The 20,338-nt window shown below is 39.0% G+C and overlaps 1 protein-coding gene across 1 annotated transcript in view; it reads right to left on the bottom strand.

Moving 5' to 3' along the window:
• MACROD2 (mono-ADP ribosylhydrolase 2) overlaps window positions 1-20,338 on the bottom strand; it is a 1,896,077-nt gene that overhangs the window by 1,031,535 nt on the left and 844,204 nt on the right. The gene's annotated exons all lie outside the window — the stretch shown is intronic.

The raw sequence follows: 20,338 nt of genomic DNA, 5'->3' as shown, positions 1-20,338 counted from the left end.
GTTAAAGATTAGGAAAGATTGAGAGATGTGTCCAATGTCATAGGGTAGCCATACACATTCCTAGAACCTGGAGTTCTAGGTTCTAGAAAGAGTTAAGCTCTTCTTAACTCCAAGTCAACCAGTTCTGATAAGGCTACCCTACAATCAGGAAACCATCAAAACTATTCCTTCAGATGCTAAAAGATTTGGTTAAAAATCTAATGTAATTTGATCTTCTTAAATAATGCACATATGATATTAGACATTCTTAAAAACTGTACACAGTGATTTCACACTCACAGGGAATTCGATCAGTAGCATACAGTAGATGTTAATAAGGAAATACTAAGATAAATAATTTCATCATTTGGCTGTTTTACAAGGCACTTTGCTATCCCTGCTGCCATTCTCTCAACTCTATCTTTGTTACAATTTACCAAAAGATAATCCCTGACATAAGTGTATCTTGGTGCCTGCTTAATGTTCCTGATATGCTGTTTATGTTGCCATTTGCAAAAGCATATATTCAGAACAGCTGGGCAGACATAGCATCTGGAGCAGGAATTAGTCTTCAGGTATACGGTGACTAACAAAGATGCCAAGGAAAGAAGTATAAACATTAATAGTTTCATGCTTTTATATACATGACAATAATGCTTAGCAAAATGGCTCAAATGTATCCAAAGCTCTCTATTCCTGAGAGTTTTCAAAACCAACCTCAAACATTTCTGGATCAATAGGAATTAGTTTATATTGTGCTTGTCTCAGGCAAAGACTGCTATGAATCAATCTCCTTCCAACTATATACATGAGCAGCTTAAAATTACATCACATGCCATGGCCAACAAGTGTTGGATGCCAAATCTAAACAGAGTAGATCTAATTTTCATTAGATTGGAATATGTACTACAGAAATGGACTTTTAAAATGTCATGGGAAATAACTGTCTTGCTTCTAATGGCAATATGTGTCTTAAACACCCAATACACAGATCCAGTAGAGTAGTAATCCATGTCACAGTACAGATTTGATTCATCAGTATTAAAAAATATATATTTTTATATATTATATCATTATAGTTTAAATGAATGATGGGCTATATTTTCTAAAAACTGTTGAAAAGTTGTATTCTGTATTTCTTGTTTATTGCTCACCAAGGGAGTAGTACAATATAGGGTTCTTGTTCTTACAGACTTTGAAAGAAATGAGGCTTGTTTAAAATTTATTTCAACAGGTAACTTTACTGCAAGTAGCTGTTATAACAAACATGCTTAAAGCCTATACTAGACTGTAACTCTGGACAAATATGTGCCTGCATATTTTCTATGACTCATGAGTACCTCAGATATTCTAAATCTGTGAATACCTTGAAAATTTTCATCTTTAATAAGTTAATCTAAAAAACAAAACAAAACAAAAATTTGAGAGAGATGAGAGGACTGAGAGATCAAACTTAAAACCTAAGAAAGTGGGATCCCTCGGTGGCGCAGTGGTTTGGTGCCTGCCTTTGGCCCAGGGCGTGATCCTGGAGACCCAGGATTGAATCCCATGTCGGGCTCCTGGTGCATGGAGCCAGCTTCTCCCTCTGCCTGTGTCTCTGCCTCTCTCCCTCTCTCTCTCTGTGACTATCATAAATAAATAAAAATTAAAAAAAAACCTAAGAAAGTTTTTAATGAAATTAAAATAAATAATAAATAATAAATTTCTAAATAATAAACTTCTAACTGGTTATAAGGTTTTCAAAAAAAGAACTTTTTTTCTTTTTTGCCTACTTATATTTGAGAAACCTGAGATAAAATCAGACTTATGAGGAACATCCTTGTTTGGGTTTTGGCTCTATGCTAACCCAATATTATCTTGTTGAGCCCTGAACTATTCCCTGGTTATTCACACAAGGCAAGTTAAATGAAAGACTGAACCCGGATTTTTGAGCCTGGGGCAAGAGAAAGTTGAACAGGTCACCTAGAAGAAAAACTATTTTGTTTTCAAGGAAGGCTGCTAACTGCTCTATCCCAGCAGGGTGGTTGTTGTGGGGAGCCAAGCTGGAGTTAACTCAAAAGGGACTTAATTCATCTCCCTTATTTCAGCAAAGGGGAGAGATTTCTGCAGGGATGCCAGCTGTTTGAGATGCAGAGAAATCACTAGAAATGTCTGCCTGCAGGGCTCTCAGGTGTGCTAACATGCTGGTTTGTAGGCTCATAGTAGGGGACCCAGCAGGCTCTATGAAAGTCTGGAAGCGACTATTATTAATTGCTCTTGGGAGATGCTATGCTTTCTTCCAGGAAAGAAAGATAAAGGAGGGGCTCATGAGGCCAGGACAGGTGGAAACTTGGAATATTTTCTATTTATTTCTCTTGACTTTTTTTGTTATTTGGTTTCATCATTCATTCAAGTTTCTTCTTCCCTATATGGTTAAATTTAGGGCCAGTGCTTGTTTGTTTTTGTTGTTCTCCTTGATTTCCTGGAAGACTGACAAACAGTCTAAAGAATGTGAGTGCCTGCTTTGAATTAAGCCCACTGAGTCAAATTACTGATTGCAAAGGCCGCAGTTAGGAACAAGCCAATTTTGATTCATGTTACAAAGAGGCACTCATGGTTCCAAAGCAAAGCAAGGAGCAGAGAGAACATGGCTGTGTTACTTGGTTGCTCTCACGGAGGCAGGGATAAATTGCTTGTTTGTTTAACAGCTTTTGAAAGTAGCAGATAGATTGCTTTTGGTGACTAAATGTGGTTATGAGAGGTTGAACAATTGGAGTCATTTCCATAATCAGCAATTGCTGTTGCTGAAATTAGAGAGAAAAGTAAGTGATAAATAAAGGGAAAACATGTCTGGCAGGAAGCATTATTCAATCATAAGCTATCCCAAATGGTTAAAAATGTAGCTTATATTACACTCCTGTGAATTTACAACAACACAGAAAAAAACAGACCACTCAATTTCACAGTTCCAGGGAAAAATGAGGCTCTCTCTGGAACTTTTACTTTCCCAGCAATGTGTTTGTGATGCATTCCAGATGGACAAGCCTTGAAAAGTGACAGTATCCATCTACTTGTGAGAATGAACACAGAGAGAGTGAGAGTTTTCACATCCCTCTCTAAAACATAAACACTGGAAACCACAAATGAATCCACTTAATCCAATTTGGGAGGACTCTTCAGAATGAAAAGGTTTATCAGTTATCATCAAAGCATCCAGTCTAATTCTTGTTTGCTCCAGTCTCGGGGTGGGGGGTGGGGGGAGGCAGGGCGGTTGATGAAATGAAAATAAAATAAAGCAAAAGATACTTGTTTGAATAAAGACACGCAGCTGATATTTTAATGTGCAGGTGATACAAGACTGAAATATGTCAGTGATATGTTGTGAGTTGAATTAACATATAAAAAGCTCTAGAAAATTGGAAATGTGATCTAAATCTAACAGAACGACATTTAATGAAAATGAATGTTAGGACTTGAACGTGGTCTCAGGAAGCCATGAGTGTGGGATAAGGAAGACATTGTTTGGTGGGAACACATAAAAGAAAATGTCTGTTGTTTGCAAATCAACTCCAGAAAAAAACCAACAGTGTCACAGGAAGAGCTGATGTGATGTGAAATATGTTAACTGAATAAAGGGAGGTAACGGTTCTACTCGGCCGGCAGAACTGCAGCCAGACGGTGGCCCAGCCCAGCCCTCCTGCTACATACAGTAGGAGAGGAATCCTCCTACTGAGGGCCAATCCCTTCTCTGGGTGTTTGGATTCTATGTCATCATCCCTTCTAGACAACCTTCCTCTGTCAGTCATTTCCTTTCTCCTCTATGTTGGGAACCTCCAGCCCCTTCTTGTCAACATTTGGTCACACTCAAGTCTTTCTCATAATGAAAACCCCTCCTGGTACCCTATGTTACCCCTGTGATTGCCACCCTCACCTCTTTTTTGCTGCTGAATCCCTCAGAGTTGCTTTCCCTTGAGTTCCTTTTCCAGAGTCCTTTTCCTTGCCTCCCTGTCATCTTCAGCCCACCAGGACTTCTGCCCTTCCCTGGAATGGCTCTTTATTCAAATCACCAGTGCCTAAGGAACAGTGGTCAGTCAGTCCTTACCTTCTTTGGTTGCTGGATATCATTGACCAGTCTTTCTGGAATGATTTTTCTTTGGGCTTTCCAAGCAGCTGATGCTGGTTTTTCTCCATTGTGAGCTGCCCATTCCCAGTTTTGTTAGTGGTTTTGGTTTTGTTAGTGTGTTTTGGAAGATCCTTCTGCTCTGCTTAAACTATAGTTTTGCTCTTTCTTGGGTGCCTGGTCCTCTTCTCTATGCTTCGCCTACAGGCAGGTGGAGGAAGTTCCCTGGATGGAAATCGGAGGTCGAATCCCTGTTGTATTGGAGGGGCCTCTTTGCATCGCCTCATAGGGATTGCCCACCAAGGAGGCAATGCTGAGGAAACCATAAACAGCAGAACTCCCTCATCTGGGACCCATAATAGAACAATCAGCTGTCTTCATGCAGCAGTGGTTTCAAAGAGTTAACGACATTGGAAACTTTTAAGAAAATTCTGCCATAAGGAAGCATTTTTGAGCTTAAATATAGGGAAGAATAGAGACCCCCATGTTCTACAAAAGCTAACCCCAGGCTCTGCAGAGAGGGGTCCTGGAGTGAATCAAGGATACACAATGGAGGGTGGAGTAAAATGTTGCTACAGAAATGCAAAACAAGCTAAACTGGGTTGGAAGAAATAAGGCCCTGGGTCAGCCAGAGAAGGATGATATTTGGGAGACTATTCTACCCTGAGTGAGAGAAGGGCAGCTATTCCTTTCTTTCCATATTGCTTATGGCCACCATTTATTATTTTGCACTAAGGATGTGCCAATAAATATTTATGTTTGTGTGACTGAGATTCTGATGTTGCTACAATCTCTTTCTTCCCCTTCTTTCTTAGAGGGGATATTACCTAGGTTCAGAGTGGTCCATGAAAAAGACATTTTTCTAGTATGTTTTGAGATTCAGGATGGCCATGTGACTACATTTGGGGATGGAAGTAAAAGTAGTGGGTGCAAGCATTGTATTTACACTGAAAATATTTGCCCTTCTAAATCTCTTCCTCCTTACTGAGATGTTTTCAAACACACAGAAAAATTCAAAGAAACATATAGTAATCATCAAAACACCACGACCTATATTTATGGTTGTTAACATTTTGCTCTACTTGTCTCATATATCTACTATTTATCTGTCCATATACCCATCTATTTTTTTTATCCATTTCAAAATTGTAGACATGAGTACGCTTCACCTCAGGAGCTATCTTCTTTTATATGTTTCCAACAATCCATGAATAGATATGATTATTTTTGTTTTACAAATGAGGAGGCAAAGGGCCAGAAGTCCAAGTAACTTGCTTAGGTCACACTGATAGTAATTGGTAGAAACCCATTTTGAACTTAGGCCTATCTTTCTCCAAAATTCATGCTATGAGTTTCCCATCCGTTGAACTGCCCACCCTCATCCCCCACTCAGGGACCTCTCAGAGCTTCCGAGGCTTTGGGGGCATAAACCACTTTTAATTTTATCATGAGTTGATATTCTAGGGATACTGTAAAAGGAGAGTTCTGATGCTCAGCTCAGCTCCTAAGCTAGAAAAGAAAGAGGGATGCTGAACCATCAGGGAACAATAACCCTGCATTCTGTGATGCTGCCTTTGGTTGTTTTTCCTTTGTATTCTGATGGGGGGATAAAAAGAGCTGTGCAGGATAGAGTCTCAACATAGAAGAGAAACTGTATTTTCCATTTTCACTACAAATATTTCTCTGTGGGGATAAATAATTCGATTACATGGGGTACTCCTTTCCCTCTGATTAATTAAAAAAAAGAATCTTTCTTCTTTCTTTTTTCTTTTCTTTTCTTTCTTTCTTTCTTTCTCTCTCTCTCTCTCTCTCTCTCTCTCTCTTTTTTTTTTTTTTTGAGAGAGCCTGTGAGCAGGGGTTGGGGGTAGAGAGGAAGAGGGAGAGAGAGAATCCTAAGCAAGCTTCACACTCAGTGCAGAGCTGACATAGGGCTCAATCTCAAGATCTTGAGATCATGACCTGAGCCAAAATCAAACTGAGCCAACTGGATGATTGATCAACTGAGCCACCCAGGCAGCCCATCTTTCTTCTTTCTTGAAATTGAATGCTTTTCACCTTACTTACTGCTGTGTATGAGACCTATTTTTTTTAAACTGTCTCTCTCCCTCCATATTTTCTTTTTTTTAAGATTTTATTTATTTATTCATGAGAGACAGAAAGAGAGAAGGGCAGAGACATAGGCAGAGAGAGAAGTAGGCTCCATGCAGGGAGCCCGATGTGGGACTCGATCCCAGGACTCCAGGACCATACCCTGGGCTGAAGGCACGTGGCCAACCACTGAGCCACCCAGGCATCCCTGTATAAGACCTATTTAGTATAGGTCTGCAGGTTGTTACGTGCTTTGGGGTTTTCCCAACTTCCCTCTGATGGACAAAATTTCTGAAGCTGCCTTCTTGAGTCTCATCAAGAATGATGACTCTCAGACACCTTAATTAATATCATGGTCAAAGTTCCCAAAGCAATGAGTTCAGTATTTTGTGATACATGTTGTGGCCATAAAACTTTTAGAAGTAAAGCTGAAGTTCCAATTTAAAGATCTGAAAAGAACATTTTCAATCTGTTGGTGCAGATTGTTTTCCATCAGCCCACTGCTAGTGGTTACCCCTGGCCTGGGTGGCCTCACAGTCAGGCACAGACACTCCTCTAGATGCAGAGGCAAGCAGAGCCCATGGATTACCACATTATCATCTCCCAACTGAAACCAGAATTCCATTTAACAAGCTGACAGGAACAACAGGACCACAAAATAACAAGCAGATACATGGTATGGTATTTGTCAAAGGCAAAGGGCTGAGCTTGAGTTTAATGCTTCTAGAAGCTTTTGGAAGACGTTCAAATCATTTACTCCAAATAGTTTCTGTTGCTTGAACTTCTCACATTTCTCTTATTTGGAGTTGCCATTTTGACACATTAAGGTTCATTTGGTGGCAATCTTTTGAAGACACTAGAAATGCCATTAGAGTCTGTGCTGATTTCATTGATACATCTTATGTTTCCACATATACACTCTACTGAAATTCTTAAGGGGTGGGAGCCAAATTCAATTCTACTTTATTGCTATACTTTCCTAAAGCTAAATTTACAAATTGCACACAAACATGCACACATGTTTGCAATAAGACTTCCCACAAGAACACACAGCCTCATTTCTATATGGTTATAAAGTAAGCATAGAAGATTAAAAAAAATTGAATCCAATACGTGTGCTTTATTGCCCATACAATATAAAATAGGATTTTTTTTTAATCTGTCATATCCATTGCCATTTTAGATTTGGTCTTCTGAGAGTATAACACCCTATATTTCTCAATTATCTATATACACAAATTAAATTTGAAAAGAAAAATATTATCTTTCCTGTTTTCTTCAGAATGTGCAAAAGTAGTCAACATAACATGAAATACGGCATGAATTAGGAGAATTAATTTTTGGATGTGTCTGACAGTATATATGATGTGGACAGCTTATGCCAGCAAAAATTAAAGAGAAAAGCTTGTTTTTTAAAACCAAATATATAAATTTAGAGGAAGTAAATGCCCTTTTATTTTTTAAGATAAATTCTTATAAAAATGAAATTTTTATAACTGTCAAATCTCCACTTAGCCTGAAACACTTCAAATACTGAAATGTGTGGATAGATCTCTAATTACTTTTTTATTGTTTGTTAGGAGAATCACATTGTAGAAGAACATTTTGTTAAAGCGAAGTCTTCCTTCATTTGGATGGCACTTTTATTTCCCCTATCCCCAGAGTTCTTACATAACTTTTTATCCGACTTGCTCACTGCAAGGTCAGTTTCTTTGGCCACCGTGGTCTGGAATTCTCTTCTATGTTTTGACTTTTGCAAGTATCGCTCTACCTCCATTTAAATACATGTTACTATCACACTAAACATTCTGAGGGAGATTCTTTGACACAGGCTGCGAGCAGTTTGCTTCCCGACTGTTTAACAGAATGATCTTAAATGATATGTACCTTTGTGATGTTCTCCTCAAGTCTGTGGCAGGAATGAAACACTCCAATTGAGATCAGTTATAACAGCAAATTCCCAGCATGTTTCCACTAAGTAAGGGAACGGAAAATACAACAGCTCTCCGTGTCTCAGCAACAAAGAGTGAGTGCTTTGGTGCCGAAGTGAGGATACCCAGCCAGAAGAGCTGGGCTTGGGGAATTTCTTTTTAGAAACATTTTTTATGTAAGGAAGGCTGCAAATTGCTTGGAGTATGAGGTATTTGCAGCCAGACAAAAGGAAATGATTCTAGCACCACTTAGCAGCTGCTTGCAACTATGGCCCAAGGAGGCCTGGGAGTAAGCTTTACTTAAGCCTTGGCTGCTGGTTGATTCTTCCCCAACATGGTCCATGAGACAGGCTCAGAAGTGCCCTATCAGGGTTTGATATGACAAGATTACAGTACATATATTCCAAATGAATATGAAGAAATACACTATGAATTAAAGAGCCTAAAGGGGAGGGAATGGAAAAGTATGTTGAAGGGATAGAATTTTTTATATGTCAAGAAAAAGTTAAAAATAATACATAACTAGGGAAACTGGCAACTTCTTAGGTAGGAACTATGGTCTACACACAAATGGCATTTCTTTCTTTAAGCATTATAATAACTATAGCAACTATCGGGGAAGAAAACTTTTCCCTTCTTCCCTTTTATGGGTCTAATAATCAAATTGACATAAAACAGATTAACAGGAGAAAAAATTTCATATGTACAGGAGCTCAAAAAATATGAAACTCAAAGAAGTGGTCAAAGCAAGCAGCTTTTATACATTTTAGACAAATAAAAAATGTTTATAAAGAATTGACAAGACAAAGATGTTTGGGTTTGGGGTAGTAAGTTACTAAAAAAGTAACAGGGGTTGTTTATACAGCCTTCTTAGCCCTAAATTCCTTGTCTCTGGTAATAAGGATGTCTCCACCTCCTGGTAGGGGTACCTTTTACATGGAAGATTTATTTCCTGCTTTTAGGGAAACAAAGGAAGGTCAAGTGTCCTTTTTGCACTGGCTATTTCTTAGGTAACTTTAATTTAAAATAATCAATAAGCTAGAGTGGCACATTTTGGGGCACTCTGCCTTGAGCCCCATCATAACTAAAAGCCTGATGGTTCAAGGATTATGACAAACAATGGCAAGTGAAGAATACTAAGAAGAAAAAAATAAAATTACTTTACAGTTTTGCAACTAATTTCTCTATTAGTCTCTTGGATTAAATATGGATCGTTCTACCATATATGTGCAAGATATACTTATGTGCAAGCACACATGAATGTATAAACATACCCACACACACACACATACCACAAACATACTATCTTTACTCTCACAGCCATCACAACCCTGCAACCCTCACTTTTATCTTTGTTCCCTAACTGAACTGGACTATGGAAGAGAAGGGGCATTTGGACTCTCATCCTGCTGAGTAGCTCTAGGTCCTTTATGTGCTGGAGCCAGTTGCAAGGCCCAAGCCATGTCTCGTGCACATTTGCTTACCTGGGGACACAAATGGAGCCCCTGCCATTAGATCCTGACAGGTCTCTTTCATAAACAACTGAGTATAGGGGTGAAAGGAAAGCAAACCTGAATTTATAAGCTCACAAATGACTACTCAGTTCCATATAGTCTTCCCCTGTCTTGTCTTGCATTATTTCTCCTTTTATCCAGTACTAGCTTTTGAAGACATCATTGTCTTTCTTGCCTACTGGCCTTCACATATGTTGTGTTTTCCTGCTTGTGCAATAGTCATAATTTAGCGTCAAAGGTAGACCCCAAAGTTAGAGAGTTTGAAATTCATTTTGGTTTTAAGTTTGGGTGATGAATCCAATCCAATTGGATGAAATTGGTTGTTTAGTTGATAGAAATAATAGTATCCTAACAGGAGACAATGAGTCAATATTACCAGCAGAAAGTTGCTACCCTCCCTCCTCCTTAAGGCTAAGGGACAAATGGAGGAAGTGTAATTATCAAGTTACCAGAGCCAAAGGTAAGAGATGGGATCAAACTGCCTCCTAATTTCCTTTCCCATTGTACATTGTGGGTTACTGGAATAATCTAAGAATTTCAGGGACAAATACAGCACACAAAACATCATGTTGTTTAATTCATATAATGTACTTAGAATCTTATGTATTATTCTTTTTCTTCTGACATATTATTATTAGCTGTTCAAAGTTTCTGGTACCTTTTGATCTGACCTATAATTCTCCTAGTACAGCAAGCTAAAGCTATGGATACTTACACCAAGTAAGGGGGAGAAAAAACCTCAACTGGCAAAGGAGAAAACTTCCTGTGAGTAGTTAAAGAAGTCAGAGATGGTATTTGAACTTTAAAACCATACCAGGGAATTGGTTAAGCTGTAGAACCTGCCAGTATGGACCCTGATGCAGTGGGTCTGGGGTTAAAGTTCAGGACCAGATTTGTTGTAGATGGTCTGAAGACTTCATCTCGTGAAGTACACTCATTGTGATTGGAACTGAGGAAGAAATGATCTTCCATTAATCTTGACCTGTATTTTTTTTTTCATGAAATAGACTTGAAGAGAAGTAAAAGTATTAGAGGACATCACACACAATATTTTTTTCATGAAACTTTAATTTTCAATTACATATGAATGTGTGTACTGGTGGACATAGAATGACTTTCTTATTGTGTTACAGATGAAAAGTTGAAAATGCTTTGCCCTAGGGAACTCATAGCACTCACATTAAGTGACATGCACTCACAAGACATTCTAAACTCTGAAGCCACCTGACAAGTCTAGGATTAAATAAAGGAGGAGGAGGAAGGAAGGAAAGGTTAGTGGGATATCAACTGGTATAAAGAACTGAGTTACCAAGATATAAAGAGAGAGCAGTCAGTGGGCTGTAACCAAACTCTGACCCATAATTAGAGTGACATGCATGTGTAATGCTTAATGAATGGATCAGGGACCATGGAGCTCTGACAAATGGTAGAGGAAACCTAAATTTAAAAGAGGCTTTACATTCTAACCAGCTATTATTACCAGTCTCTCCTTGGTCTCTCAATAAATTTCCTTTCTGTTGGAATTCTTCATGCTTCCTCAAAGCTTGATGGTGATTTCTTTCTTTTTTTTTTTTCTTTATTTACTTTGGAGAGGTAAGGCAAAATTGTTTCAGTATGTTCTTTAAATTAGTTTCCTTGAAGTGTTTTCCTTGCACACATTAATTACAGCTCCTTGGAGGGGCTGAAGTACCATATAATACACTGTAATTCTGCTCCCCCATCTCCCTTCTCGAATTCAAGTTGCCAATTCTTCCTGCAATTTGGGTTCTATATTAATATGTAGGCAAGAAGTACCTGGCTGAAATTCTTTTAACTATAATATAAGAAGAAAAGAGAAAATGTGATCATCAGTGCTTGAGTATACCAAACTTAAAATGAATAGTCTGTGGCCCATAAAATGAAGGAACTAGATTAAATGACCCCCAAGATCTCGCCTTCTAACTCAAACATACTCCAAAGAGAATTTCATTTAATATCTCAAAGTACAGAGAAGAGATTGGTGGGATTTTGATGAGGCTAAGTGATTCTTATTAGCATGATCTGGTTAGAATTCCAGAGACTCTCAAGAAAATATTACACGTCCAAGAATCTACATTTTAGCTGTCACTGTACTAGACACTCAGATATGGTAGTTAGTCCAAGAAAATGTAATTGCTTTTTCATCCCTGAAGATAGCAGGTGTTCTAAAGTGGCCATGATACAATATTATATTTCATCCCATAGCCACAAGTCACTGAGGAAGAAAAAAAAATTAGCTAAACACAAAATGTAGTTCTAAAACAAAGTTTTTCAAATTCCTGCCTTTTCAGATAGAGTTGAAAGGAATAGCAGCTTTCAGAATCAGAGTAGCTCGTTCACCGACCAGTTAGAACTGGAGATTTCTTAGGAAATTTCAGAAAAGAGGTATACAAAGGAGCCTCCTGGCCAAACTACCTATTAAACAATTCCTATGTAGAGGATTTATATGGCAGATGTCTTCTATGGGTTATCTCATTTCCTCAGCTTGTCCCTATGAAGTAGGTGTGTCTACTACCATTTCATAGATGGAAAAACTTCAGCTCAGTGCAGCAGAATCAAAGTCAGATCTTTAATCCAAGTAATAATTTACTCAACTTCAGGCAGTTTGAATCAGAAGATAGGCCTGTTGGCTTTATAAACATCATATATGTGATCTAATAACATCCAACAGAGGGTTCCTTAAAATTTATCATCTTCTCCATTCTTTTAGTTAAGTTCAAAGCTCTGGGTAGGTTCTCACTGTCAGAGAGTGGGTTAAGCATCCACCAGGCTCGTTCCAACAGGGAACAATATTTAAGAAGAGTTAGGTCTGAAATTCCTGAAGCACACAGCAAGCCCCACCAAACCTCAACCTTGACACCTCCAGCTCTTCTTAACTTATGCCCTTTTGCTGATGAGATCTCATTCTCTCACAGTATTAAAATCCATGGCTTCTATGTGATATATACCTCTCTATACACCTCTCATCAGAATATATATATAAACTTCAACATTGATTTCTCTTTGACATGCTAATCTATATGTGCAGTGGCATAACCTACAGGCACTATAAATTCATCATGCCCACTGAATTCCCCATCCTTCCTCATGAAGCTGCACTTATGTCTGAAATCAGTATTTCAGTAAATGACACCACCATTTACCCACTTAACTCTTGCAGTGTTCTCCTCAATAGGTAGATTGACACATACAAAGCAGGAGGCAAATTAAAAACAAATATTTGCTGCCACCTTACTGCAAACCTTCAATGCTTGGCTGAAACATTGCAATAAATCCGTATATTCCCTAATAGTATTAGAGTCTCATCTATTCTCCACATTCTCCACATTCCTGCAAGTGTTCTCTCTCTGAAGATACACTTTTGATCATGTTGTTCCCTTGCTCAATGACTTTCAACCCTTCCTAGGGAACTTTAACAGTGGAAAGTAGCTTGGACTCCAAGTTCATGGATATACTTATATGCAAAAGTGACTCTGTGTGCATGGTTTTCTTGAGGGGTGTCTTTGAGCTTTCTTTCAGCAGATTCCTAAAGGGGACAGTGCTCCCAAAATAATGAACAAAAAGCAAAATAATAAACCATTTGAAATAAACACTCAAGATCCAAACTTTTTTCTTTCTTTCTTTATTTTGCATCTATACAACCATTTATCATTTAGCCCCTTCCAATCTCCCTCATTCCTTCTCTCTCTACATAGAACCTCAGACCTAGGCTCATGTCATACTTATTTGCACTATCTCCTATCTTCCTTCTTTGTCTTTGTTCTTTCTATCCTCTATGCCTTGTGTTATTTTTTTCCATTTTCTGATGCAGCAAAGTTGAGACTTAATTTAAGAATCACTTTCTCAAAGATCACTCCCCACACCCTTATCCTCCTGAGTGACTGAGACTGATCACTCCCTCTGGATCATGTACTTAGCTCCATTCTAGCACTTACCACATTGTATATAATTATGTATTTATGTGTCAGCCTCCTGTGCCATGGAATTTTCAGTGGCAGAAACAGAACCTTAATTTATTTTTTCCCTACAGCACTCCAAAAGTGTTCAATGAATTAATTAACAAATGCTGCAACCTATAATAAGACATTGGGGCTGAATAGATTTCAGAATAGTTTGAATTAAACAGTTTTAAGTTCTGAGAAGACTTATGAAAGAAATACAGCATACTTGGGGACCAATATTAGAAAATATGCTGAGTTTTTTTTTTGGAATATAGGTCCTGATGTCAGTTTTATTTTTTTTAAGATTTATATATTTGAGAGAGAGAGAGAGAAAGAGAGAGAGAGAACACTCTTGGGGGGAGGGGCAGAGGGAGAGGGAGATAGATACTCTGAGCTCAGAGCCCTATACAGGGCTCCATCCGAAGACCCTAAGTTCAAGACCTGAGCCAAAGTCAAAAGTTGAATGCTTAACCAACCGAGCCACCCAGGAGTCCCCTGATGTTAGTTTTAAGAGAGCATTATTGAATGATACTTGGCATATTACATATTTATTTATTCTCAGTGAAAAGATTAATTTTCTTAGTCGATTGTCTGATTATCTCTGCTAAACCCAATTCACCAAAAGTAAGCTACTACTAAATGTTACGTAATAACTAAGTCATTGCTACTGCTGACTTGAACCAAACGTAGACATAACTCTAAGAAGGAAACCCCAATTATATGGTATATATGGTGACAAACAATATTTTATTCTTTATAAAAAGAATTACTTTCACCATTAATTTTTGTCTATTTGTTTCTCTTTGATATTATTTTCTCTTCCATTCTTTTAGAACAGTGGAAGTACCAGGTAGAAAACACACACACACACAAACACACACACACACTGAAAAACTAGGAGAAAAACAATAATATAGGGAAAGTGAAATGAAGGAAAGAAGTGAGGTAAGGACTAGAAAAGCCCCGAGGAAGAATTTAGAGACAACGTAGTGAGTCAGAAGCTAGGCATATGGGCAGGCAGGATGCCTCTGTGAATAAATGAACTACTGTATCTCATGCCCCCTCACAAGGGATTAAAGGGAGACCAGTAAAAAATCAAAAGCCAGAGTCTGAGGGGGGCAGGGCAAGAAGGCGCAGGAGCAGGGTCCCCAAGTCCTCTGTCCCCACCAACTTACCTAGATAACTTTCAAATCATCCAAAAAACCTACGAATTTGACTTGAGATTTAAAGAGAGAACAGCTGGAATGCTACAGAGAGAAGAGTTTGCGCTTCTAACAAGGTAGGAAGGCAGAAAAAAAAAATAATAATCAAGGGGGGGAGGGACCCTGCGAGGAACCAGGCTAAGGCCACAGCGAGAGCCTCGGGGACAGGGAAGCCCAGCCCCAGAGAAGCAGGAACTTTAAAAATCTGCACCGGATTCTTCCTGGACAGAAAGGCGATCACAGGGAACTCGGGTAGAACCCCAGGAGGGGCCATGGAGCCCCCAGTCTCCCGGGGTCACAAGCAGAGGAGGTGCGCCCGGGGGAGAGCATGCCGCACACTGCGGGCTGAGCGCAGTAAAGGGCTGGAGCGCCCGGCGGGGCCCTGGAGCAGCTCAGGAGGGGGCCCTGGGCAGAGGGGGCTGCACGGCCCGGATCCTGCGCTCCCCCCGGAACAGGCGGAGGCAGGGAGGGCCCAGGACAGCGGGAGGCTCCTGCTACCAGGACGCCCAAGCTGTGCAGATCAGCGCCCCCCACCCTGGAAGCATCCCGGCCAGTGCAGACTGGGAGCTGCAGTAGTTACTGCGGGAGCTGACTCCAGGGCTGGAGAGCTGGCTGCCGCCAGTGTTGTTGTTGCTCCTGGTGTCACCTTGTGCCTGAGATGGAGCGGGGCCCTAGGGAACAGAGGCCTCAGGGGGTCAACAGCTCGCACTGAGCCAGGCACCCGGCAGGGGGGCAGGCAGCTCCCCCAGGTGCACACACCTGAGGATCAGCACAGCAGGCCCCTCCCCCAGAAGACCAGCTGGAAGGACGGGGGGAGCAAGCTCTTGACCTAGCAATGCTGGAAAGCTCCAGGGGAAGTTGAGGGATTTACGGTGTATAGAGCCAGAGGATACCCCTCCTTTTTTTTCTTCCTTTTTCCAGTACAACTCATTTTTATATCAGACTGTAAATTTCCTTTTTTTTCTTTTGCCACCTTAACTACAATATTTTACCACCTCTTCATTTTTAAGATTCTACCTTTTTGACTTTCATATTTCTACAATTACAGGTCCTAGATATATTTTCTACTTCTAGTTTCCCTTCAACATGCTCAACTTAATTTTGGGAGATATACAAAATATTTTTTTTGCTTTTTTTTTTTTAATTTTCTCTGCCTCATTTTGTTCTACAATGGCAGAAGTTAATACCTTCTAAAACATGATCAGTATGCACCCAGAACCAAGTGGTATACCATGCTGGTTCATTCTGTGAGAGTCCTCATTCCTATTCTTCCCCCATATTTTATCTCATTTATATTTTGGTGATCAATGTTGGGGCCCTCTGCAAGTATTTCTGGTTTATATAAATTTGGAACTGAGCATCTCCTAATATACAGAACTTAATATACTCAGAAACAAGAGGATCATCCTCTAGAACCCCTCAGGTAGACTACATTCTCCTTCAACTACAACTTCTTCACCACCACCATCTCCCAGTCCCCCATTTTTCTTTTTCTTTTTTCTTCTTTTCTTTCTCTTCTTCTTTGGGATTCCTGGCCTTTGATTTTTTACTACTTTGTTTTAAAATTTGTTTTTCACTTTAGTGGTCCTTTTGTTTTATTTTGTTCTGATCTTCATTTTCAGGTTCTGGTCTCTGACCTCGGCAGAATCATCCAGGGTGAAATTTACTTAGGTCATGGTTGATATTCTTGACTCAGCCCACTCATATAGCCACTCTGAGAAAAATGACTAGAAAGAAGAACTCACCACACACAAAAAAAATAATCAGAAATAGTATTCACTGCAACAGAGTTAACAGAATTTGGATTACAATTCGATGTCAGAAAGCCAATTCAGAAGCACAATTATAAAGCTAATGGTGGCTCTGGAAAAAAAGCATAAAAAATTCAAGAGACTTCATGACTGCAGAATTTAGATCTAATCAGGCCAAAATTAAAAATCAATTAAATGAGATGCAATCCAAACTGGAGGTCCTAACGATGAGGGTTAATGAGGAGAAGAAAGGATGACTGACATAGAAGACAAATTGATGGCAAGAAGGAAGCTGAGGAAAAAAGAGAAAAGCAATTAAAAGACCATGAGGAAAGGTTAAGGGAAATAAATGATAGCCTCAGAAGGAAAAAAAAAAAATCTATGTTTACTTGGGGTTCCAGAGGGCGCCAAGAGGAAATCAGAGGACCAGAAATCATATTTGGACAAATCATAGCTGAGAACTTCCCTAATTTGGGAAGGGAAACATTCAGATCCAGGAGATAGAGAGGTCCCCCCACCCTAAAATCAATAAAAACTGTTCAACACCTCAACATTTAATAGTGCAACTTGCAAATTCCAAAGATAAAGTCCTAAAGCAGCAGAAGATAGGAAATCCCTAACTTATATGGGGAGAAATATTAGATTAACAGCAGACCTCTCCACAGAGACCTGGCTGGCCAGAAAGAACTGGCAGGATATATTCAGGGTCCTAAATGAGAAGAACATGCAGCCAAGACTACTTTATCCAGCAAGGCTCTCATTCAGAATAGAAGGAGACATAAAGAACATCCAAGATAGGCAAAAACTAAAAGAATATGTGACCACCAAACCAGCTCTGCAAGAAATATTAAGGGGAACTCTGTAAAAGAAAGAGGAACCCAAAGAAATAATCCACAAAAACAGACTGAATAGTATGATGACACTAAATTCATATATTTTAATAGTAACTCTGAATGTGAATGGGCTTAATGATCCCATCAAAATACGCAGGATTCCAGACTGGATAAAAAAAAGCAAGACCCATCTATTTGCTGTCTACAAGAGACTCATTTTAGACCTAAGGACACCTATGCCTGAAAATGAAAGGTTGGAGAACCATTTACCATTCAAATGGTCCTCAAAAGAAAGCAGGGGTAGCCATCCTCATATCAGATAAATTAAAGTTTATCCCAAAGACTGTAGTAAGAGATGAAGAAGGACACTATATCATACTTAAAGGATCTATCCAACTAGAGGACATAACAATCATGAATATTTATGCCCCTAATGTGGGAGCTGCCAAATATATCAATCAATAACCAAAGTAAAGATATACTTAGATAATAATAAACTAATACTGGGAGACTTCAACACCACACTTTCTGCAAATGACAGATCTTCTAAACACAACATCTCCAAAGAAACAAGAGCTTTAAATGATACACTGGACCAGATGGATTTCAGAGATATTTACAGACTATATCCAAACACAACTGAATACACATTCTTCTCAAGTGCACATGGAAGTTTCTCCAGAATAGACCACATACGGGGTCACAAATCAGGTCTTAACTGATACCAAAAGATTGGGATTATCCCCTGCATATTTTCAGACCAAAATGCTTTAAAACTAGAACTCAATCACAAGAAGAAATTTGGAAGAAATTCAAACACGTGGAGGTTAAAGAGCATCCTGCTAAAAGATGAAAGGGTCAACCAGGAAATTAGAGAAGAATTAAAAAGATTCATGGAAACTAATGAGAATGAAAATATAACCATTCAAAATCTTTGGGATACAGCAAAAGCAGTCCTCAGAAGGAAATATATTGCAAGACAAGCATCCCTCAAAAATTTGGAAAAACTCAAATACACAAGCTAACCTTGTACCTAAAGGAACTGGAGAAAGAACAGCAAATAAAACCCACACCAAACAGAAGAGAGTTAATAAAGATTCAAGCAGAACTCAATGAAATAGAGACCAGAAGAAGTGTAGGATAGATCAACACCCCTAGAGCTGGTTCTTTGAAAGAATTAATAAGATAGATAAACCATTAGCCAGCCTTATTAAAAACAAAAGAGAAAATAGTCTATTAATAAAATCATGAAGGAAAGAGGAGAAATCACAACCAATACCAGGGAAATACAAATGATTTTAAAAACATATTATGAGCAGCTATACACCAATAAATTAGTTAATCTAGAAGAAATGAATGCATTTCAGGAAAACCACAAACTACCAAAACTGGAACAGGAAGAAATAGAAAACCTAAAAAGGCCAATAACCAGCGAGGAAATTGAAGCAGTCATCAAAAACCTCCCAAGACACAAAAGTCCAGGACCAGATGGCTTCCCAGGGAAATTTTATCAAATATTAAAGAAGAAACAATACCTATTCTACTAAAGCTGTTCTGAAAGATAGGAAGGGATGGAACATTTCCAAACTTGTTCTATGAGGCCAGAATCACCTTAATTCCAAAACCAGACAAAGACCCCACCAAAAAGGAGAATTGTTTTTTTTCTCAAACCCCCCCTTTTTTTTTCAAAAAGGAGAATTATAGACCAATATCCCTGATGAACACAGATGCAAAAATTCTCAACAAGATACTAGCCAATAGAATCCAACAGTTGGATAATTCACTATGAATTATCCAATTCCCGGGGATTTATCCCCAGGATACAAGGCTGGTTCAACACTCATAAAGCAATCAATGTGATGGATCATGTCAATAAGAGAAAAAACAAGAACCATATGATCCTCTCAATAGATGCAGAGAAAGCATTTGACAAAATACAGCATCCATTCCTGATCCAAACTCTTCAGAGTGTAGGGATAGAGGGAACATTCCTCAGTATCTTAAAAGCCATCTACGAAAAGCCCACAGCAAATATCATTCTCAATGGGGAAGCACTGGGAGCCTTTCCCCTAAGATCAGGAACAAGACAGGGAGGTCCACTCTTACCACTGCTATTCAACATAGTATTAGAAGTCCTAGCTTCAGCAATCAGGCAACAAAGAGAAATAAAAGGCATTCAAATTGGCAAAAAAGAAGTCAAACTATCCCTCTTCGCAGATGACATGATACTGTACATAGAAAACCCAAAAGACTCCACCCCAAGATTGCTAGAACTCATACAGGAATTCGGCAGTGTGACAGGATACAAAATCAATGCCCAGAAATCAGTGGCATTTCTCTGCACTAACAATGAAGGACTGAAGAAAGAGAAATTAAGGAATCAATTCCATTTACAATTGCACCCAAAAGCATAAGATATCTAGGAATAAACCTAACCAAAGAGGTAAAGGATCTATACCCTCAAAACTACAGAATACTTCTCAAAGAAACTGAGAAGAACAAAAAGAGATGGAAAAATATTCCATGCTCATGGATTGGAAGAATTAATATTGTGAAAATGCCTATGCTACCCAGGGCAATGTACATGTTAAATGCAATCCCTATCAAAATACCATGAACTTTCTTCAGAGAGTTGTAACAAATAATCTTAAGATTTGTGTGGAATCAGAAAAGACCTTGAATAGCCAGGGGAATATTAAAAAAAAAAAAAAAACAGCCAGGGGCATCACAATGATGGATTTCAAGCTGTTCTACAAAGCTGTGATCATCAAGACAGTGTGGTCCTGGCACAAAAACAGACACATAGATCAATGGAACAGATTAGAGAACCCAGAAATGGGCCTTCAACTCTATGGTCAACTAATATTCGACAAAGCAGGAAAGACTATCCACTGGAAAAAAGACAGTGTCTTCAATAAACGGTGCTGGGAAAATTGGACCAGACACATCGTTGTGTCTGTCTTACACCAGACACAACAATGA

Source organism: Nyctereutes procyonoides, unplaced genomic scaffold, assembly GCF_905146905.1.
Source record: "Nyctereutes procyonoides isolate TBG_1078 unplaced genomic scaffold, NYPRO_anot_genome, whole genome shotgun sequence".
Classification (NCBI taxonomy): Eukaryota; Metazoa; Chordata; class Mammalia; order Carnivora; family Canidae; genus Nyctereutes; species Nyctereutes procyonoides.
Note: the sequence above shows the minus strand (reverse complement) of the source record. Positions and strands in the feature narration are given on the sequence as shown.